The following is a 6,772-nucleotide window of genomic DNA, read 5'->3' as shown; positions in this document are numbered from 1 at the left end:
ACCTCAGGCATGGTCCCATGCCCAAAACCGTTCCAGAGAATCAGGACTTGCGGTCGGTCTAGTTCAGTAGTTTGTAAAACGAACAAACTACCGAACAGAGTCAGTAGTCTTACCCTGGAGCTTGTTCCCCTCATCCAGATGAATGCTTTCACCAAACAGTGCCCTTCTAAGTTGTATAGAATCAAACACAGGTGATGCTGGAAGTCCAGTGGTGTTCGGGAGTTTCTTTGTCCGATTTTTAGTTCCATGAGAATCATGCCCAAACAATGCTGCGTTCAGGCTAACAAGATGGCCGCCACCTCGTGGTTGTCCATAGGAATTGCGGCTACCCAGACGAGCAATTAGAACACTGCGGTGAGAAACATTCCAAGTTGTTAATAGGTGTTAACAAGCTCCAAGGGGGTCTCTGGTTTGTGCGGTTGTTCGGTAACTGAACCATATAATCCCAATTGCACGAACAGAGTATTTTTAATGTATTTTAGCCAGGTCTATTGCAGGGGCCATAGTCCTGGGGCAAGAGGCTGGCAAGCAGACCCCTCCAAGAACCAGTGACGAGGTTCTGTTTGCCACATTCGCCCTGTGTAGGGTCGACCGTGAGAGACTGTTGCTATTCTTGCTCGCTAAAAGAGTAAGTTGATTTGTAGACGGTTGAGTCCTCCAAATCCTCTTCCGCACCAATTTAAGATCTATAATTTGTATGTTTGTGAACACACTGAACCACAAAGGAATTTTAACAACCAAATGCTAGATAATCAAGCCGAATAAAACCCAGACAAATGAACAAAAGTGAATTCTGGTTTTGATTATGCTCCATATAGTGACTTGTTTAAAACATTCCAGTTGAGCATGCAATATCATCAGCCAGAACCTGCAGCTCACTTTATTATTTGGGCGTATTGGGCGGCTCGCGCTGTTGTTAGTGATCTGAGGATATGTCAGAGGCCGCAGTGTGGAGGCTTTCTGCAGACGCCGTCTTGGCCGTACCTGTCTTTGGAGCAGCGCTCCGATGTCCTGGTGCTTGGCCGGAGTGTTCATCTTCTGGGAGTGACGTCCCATGTGTACGAAGGGCTCCGGGTGTGTTTGGCTGAGTGAGTCGGGCTCTGTGGCCGCATATGCATGTCCGAGGAACGTCTCCAGATCCGTAAGGGTCTGCGTGGTGTAGGCCCTGGGTTGTGGATTGTGCAGGTAAATTAAAATATTTGAAAAAACAGGGTTTATAGGCGCTCACTATACCGTAAGATAACAATGGGGGCTGCTGTATACAATACAAGGATTCCCAAACCTTGTGTATTGGTGAAACAGAAAATATAGGATATGGCGTATACTGCGCCCAAATATTCTACGTACATACACCTCTGCGAGGAAAAGTTGGTAAAATACCTCGGAATAATAAAACAGAAAAAAATAATAGTGCAATACAGTATATAACAGTGCAAATATTTGTGCTAGGTAACACTAGGAAAAACACTCACATACAGTAGAGCTATATAAGAGCTCTACTTTTTTCAGCGTGGACGGTATAATCCCCGTCTAAGGATGTAAGGTGGTGAAGATGGTACTGGTCCTCCAAATGCACAATGGGGATAAAAGAGAAAGAGACGCTCTGATAGTGTAGTAAGTACTATAAAATCAGGGTGATAAGAAAGTAATGTACTTACAATTTTTAGAGCAAGACTTGCTCTAGTTATCACAGCATGGGTGGTACTATCCCCACCTAAGGATATGATGGCACCAGGTAGTTGAACAGGACATAGAGGAATAATATATAAAATAATAAAAGAATAAATGTCTAAAAGTATAAAATGGACTATTTATTATCAAATATCACATATAAAAGTATAGGTACAAATGTCCAAAGTATGAGGGGGTCCCACTTGACGCGTTTCGCCTCTCCAGAGGCTTTATCAAAAGTGTGGGGTGGTTTCCTCGCTGTCCTGTATAAATATGGGTGAGTTGATTGCAGAACGCTACCTGGTGGGTCTTTCTTCCGGTCTCGTGGTGCGTACCGGAAGTGATGTAGTCCATAGATGCTGGCTTTGATTTGCGTTCCATTGTGGACCGCACGCGTCACAACCGGAAGTGACGCGGGTGGTCAGAGTCTTTGCGATCACATGACTTCTGTTTGGAACGCACGCAACGAAAAAAGGGCGTGCGTTGCGTTCCAAGGGTAAAAAGACCTATATCTCCCACATATAAACATAGGGGGATAATAGAGAAAAACGGAATCAGTATAAATATGTTAACCTGTGGCATACTTTAACATAAAAACAATATGGAGCATATTCAAAAAACATGGTCTAGGGAGAATCATGTATAAACATACCACTTTGCTCAGATATCTATTGGATAAAATTATATAAATAAGTGGTAAATATAATGGGGTTATTAGCAATAGAATCTGGCATTTTTAACATATATCCATAATCAAAAGGACAATATAGCAGCGTATATACAGTGCAAATGGATATGTTGTAATAAGAGCGGTGGAGACCCTGGAGTGCATTCCGTTTACTTGGATACATATACATACAATATATATATATATATATATATATATATATATATATACACACACCTCACAAAAATAAAGGGAACACAAAAATAACATCCTAGATCTGAATGAATTAAATATTCTTCTGAAATATTTTCTTCTTTATGTAGTTGAATGTGCTGACAACACAATCACACACAATGTAAAAAATGGAAATCAAAGTTTTCAACCCATGGAGGTCTGGATTTGGAGTCACACTCAAAATTAAAGTGGAAAAACACACTACAGGCTGAACCAACTTTGATGTAATGTCCTTAAAACAAGTCAAAATGAGGTTCAGTAGTGTGTGTGGCCTCCACGTGCCTGTATGACCTCCCTACAACACCTGTGAATGCTCCGGATGAGGTGGCGGATGGTGTCCTGAGGGATCTCCTCCCATACCTGGACTAAAGCATCTGCCAACTCCTGGACAGTCTGTGGTGCAACGTGATGTTGGTGGATGGAGCGAGACATGGTGTCCCAGATGTGGATTCAGGTCTGGGGAACGGGCGGGCCAGTCCATAGCATCAATGCCTTTGTCTTGCATGAACTGCTGACACACTCCAGCCCCATGAGGTCTAACATTGTCTTGCATTAGGAGGAACCCAAGGCCAACCGCACCAGCATATGGTCTCACAAGGGGGTCTGAGGATGTCATCTCGGTACCTAATGGCAGTTAGGCTACCTCTGGCGAGCACATGGAGGGCTGTGCGGCCCCCCAAAGAAATGCCACCCCACACCATTACTGACCCACTGCCAAACCGGTCATGCTGGAGGATGTTGCAGGCAGCAAAATGCTCTCCACGGCATCTCCAGACTTTCACGTCGGTCACATGTGCTCAATGTGAACCTGCTTTCATCTGTGAAGAGCACAGGGCGCCAGTGGTGAATTTGACAATCTTGGTGTTCTCTGGCAAATGCCAAACGTCCTGCACGGTGTTGGGCTGTACGCACAACCCCCACCTGTGGACGTCGGGCCCTTATACCACCCTCATGGAGTCTGTTTCTGACACATGCACGTTTGTGGCCTGCTGGAGGTCATTTTGCAGGGCTCTGGCAGTGCTCCTCCTGTTCCTCCTTGCACAAAGGCAGAGGTTGCGGTCCTGCTGCTGGGTTGTTGGCCTCCTCCACGTCTCCTGATGTACTGGCCTGTCTCCTGGTAGCGCCTCCGTGCTCTGGACACTACGCTGACAGACACAGCAAACCTTCTTGCTACAGCTCGCATTGATGTGCCATCCTGGATGAGCTGCACTACCTGAGCCACTTGTGTAGCTTGAAGACTCCGTCTCATGCTACCACTAGAGTGAAAGCACCAGCAGCTTTTAAAGCATCAGCCAGGAAGCATAGGAACTGAGAAGTGGTGTGTGTGTGGTCACCACCTGCAGAACCACTCCTTTATTGGGGGTGTCTTGCTAATTGCCTATAATTTCCACCTGCCGTCTATCCCATTTGCACAACAGCATGTGAAATTGATTGTCACTCAGTGTTGCTTCCTAAGTGGACAGTTTGATTTCACAGAAGTGTGATTGACTTGGAGTTACATTGTGTTGTTTAAGTGTTCCCTTTATTTTTTTTTAGCAGTGTATATATACGGTATTGAGAAATAGAAACTGATTGTAACATCACCTATTTATTGCGCCTAGTGTTGGTGACTGAAGTACCCTTTAAAAGGACTACTAAAGTCACCCAGACCACTTCATTTTAATATTGGTCTTGTAGATCCTGTCATTATTACTGCCATGTAAAACCTTTTTCTGTTTTGTAGAAACATTTTCCATTGCAGGATTAGAGGAATATTATAGCGTAGTGCCATTGTCCCTAGTTATATTCAGGTGCCCCCTTTTGTTCCAGTTAAATGAAGAAAATGAAGGTTTTATCACCTATCCTTCAGCACTGATCACCTCTCCATCTCCAGCAACATCATTAAGGAGGCAGGGCCTCCTCCAGCAATAATACAATCCAATGCTCATAGAGGAGCATTGGGGACCTGGGGTGCCACACAGAAATCCAATTCTTCTCAAAGAAAAGCATAGAATCCAATGATTTCTTATGAGCTTCTGTGTCCTGTGACCGTTTTAGTCAGTGCAACGAAAGCGTCTTTAATGGCGTTTCATTGTGTAAAGTCACAGTCACCTGCTATATTTAGTCTGAACAGGGTCATGTTGTGTGCTTGCAGCCACATACCCTGCTTCCAGGGTTCTCCAGTTAGTTTACTCAGCTAAGCAGGGCTATACGGGATTGGGCTGTGCCAGGCCAGCTGAGTGCTCTCAGCCAAGGAGCAGTCCTGTAATAGGAATGCTTAGCTCTATTGAGACACTAGGCTTCCTACAGAAAAAGATGGGATACAATGTGGATACCCTGTGGACACAGGTAAGTTGTCAAACTCTACTTAAACAATTTGACAAGTTACACTGGAACTGTGCTAGAACACACTGGGCACCCTAACCACTACAACTTTCTTCACTGACTTCACTGACTTTCTTCACTGCTATAATATTTGATTGTGCAGGACTCTCGCTGGCCTATCATTCATCATTTAGTCACCATACTCTAAAAAAAGTAATTCCAGCTCTGATTCAATTCATTTAAACAAGGAATTGGAGAAATGTGTTAAAGCTGTTGCAAATTTTAGTCCAATGTAGGCAAATCTAGAAATTCTTTATACACAATAAAAATTTAACTCCCTTTCAATTCTACAGTATGTTCCATTTGAATGGCTACATCCAAATACATTCTAAGAATCAAGTATGTTTATCAACATGTATATAAACCCAGGCAGAAATGTTAGTTCCTTTGGTTCAAACGCAGGTAAGAGAAGGAGGCTGATTTTTGTTGAACATTGCAGTTTTGCAGCATGCCAGACTATAGGTTCTGCCTATATTATGTGACAAACACAGAAATGGAAAGACATAGGAGACGACTTGACTTGAAGAATGTGGGTTATCTATTTCTAATCTATTTAATCTATTTGTATTCCGCTCAACATTAAGAAGCACAGTGTACCTGACCTGACACACACACAGCCTTGTCTTATTATATTATATATTATATTTGACACTAGTGCACATACTGTATCCATTTTCTTAACTTTCAGAAATAGTAAATAATTTTTGATGGTTATTTTTTTTCCTGAGCAATAATATCTCCGTTTTATAGATTGGAATTTTCAAACCTTGCACTATTTCAAACTCTGTACCTAATTTCTTGCTCAAAATCACTAAAACATGCTGCTTCCAGTGCATTTAAAAAAAAAAAAAAAGGTAAAATTAAGCTTAAAACAGCAAAACTGGGACTAAATCTGTTTTCGCCTACATCTGTACAACGTCTTAGTACCAATATGTACCAGTGTAAATGCTATTCCAAGAAGTTGTAACTTGCAGTATATTGCAGTATATTGTAGCACCAGGAGCAGAAGATGATGGCAGAGCCCCCACGAGGGACGGGTTCAGTTAATGTAAACTCACCTTTGTCTGCCCCTATCCACCGGACCCCCTGCAGCAATGTCACCATCAGGGGTCTTTTCAAAGTATGCAAAGTCCCTAAATGGTAACTGCGCCGGTTTAACAAAATAAATAAATAATTTTTGCAAATGTTACTGTTGCACTTCTACACAATTAATATTACAAAGCATTAACTTTACACGTTTGCAATGGGTCACAATTAAATTAATCTAGTAATAAGTAGGGCACTGCTTACAATAACTGCTGGCATCAGGGTGGGCATGAAATTCTGTAGGAGAATGGGCATTTTCTATGTTCCATTTTAAGAACACTCATTAAATTTTTAATATAATCTCAAGTGCTTGTGGGACCCATTAATATAATGTATTGGTGTGCTCACAATGATAATTCTTCAATAAAATAGCCCACCAAATTATGGACTAAAATATATTTGAGCATTGTTGCTGGATCCATTACATCAATCACACCTGCTGGACTAATTATTTTATTGTACATGTAGGAGTAGTACGGTGGCTTGCGGAGGTACAATACACTAATCTACATTTCATTCACAGTACAACATTTTTTCCCTCTGTGATGATGTTCCCCATTCATTTCAATAATTGGGAAGATGAGTTTTACATGTTTTTTTTGTTTTTGTTATATTTTAATTTGCCAGTTTGGACTGTAGTTGTCCCTGAACGATATGTGTGCTTACCAGCAGTGGCTTATTTATGGCTTCCAAGTGATATTTTGATGAAAGGCCTGTTTTTACATTTTCATTTAATTTTGATGTTGCATG

This window comes from Pelobates fuscus, chromosome 1 (genome assembly GCF_036172605.1).
Source record: "Pelobates fuscus isolate aPelFus1 chromosome 1, aPelFus1.pri, whole genome shotgun sequence".
NCBI lineage: Eukaryota > Metazoa > Chordata > Amphibia > Anura > Pelobatidae > Pelobates > Pelobates fuscus.
The sequence above is the reverse complement of the archived record's forward strand: the minus strand, read 5'-3'. Positions refer to the sequence as shown.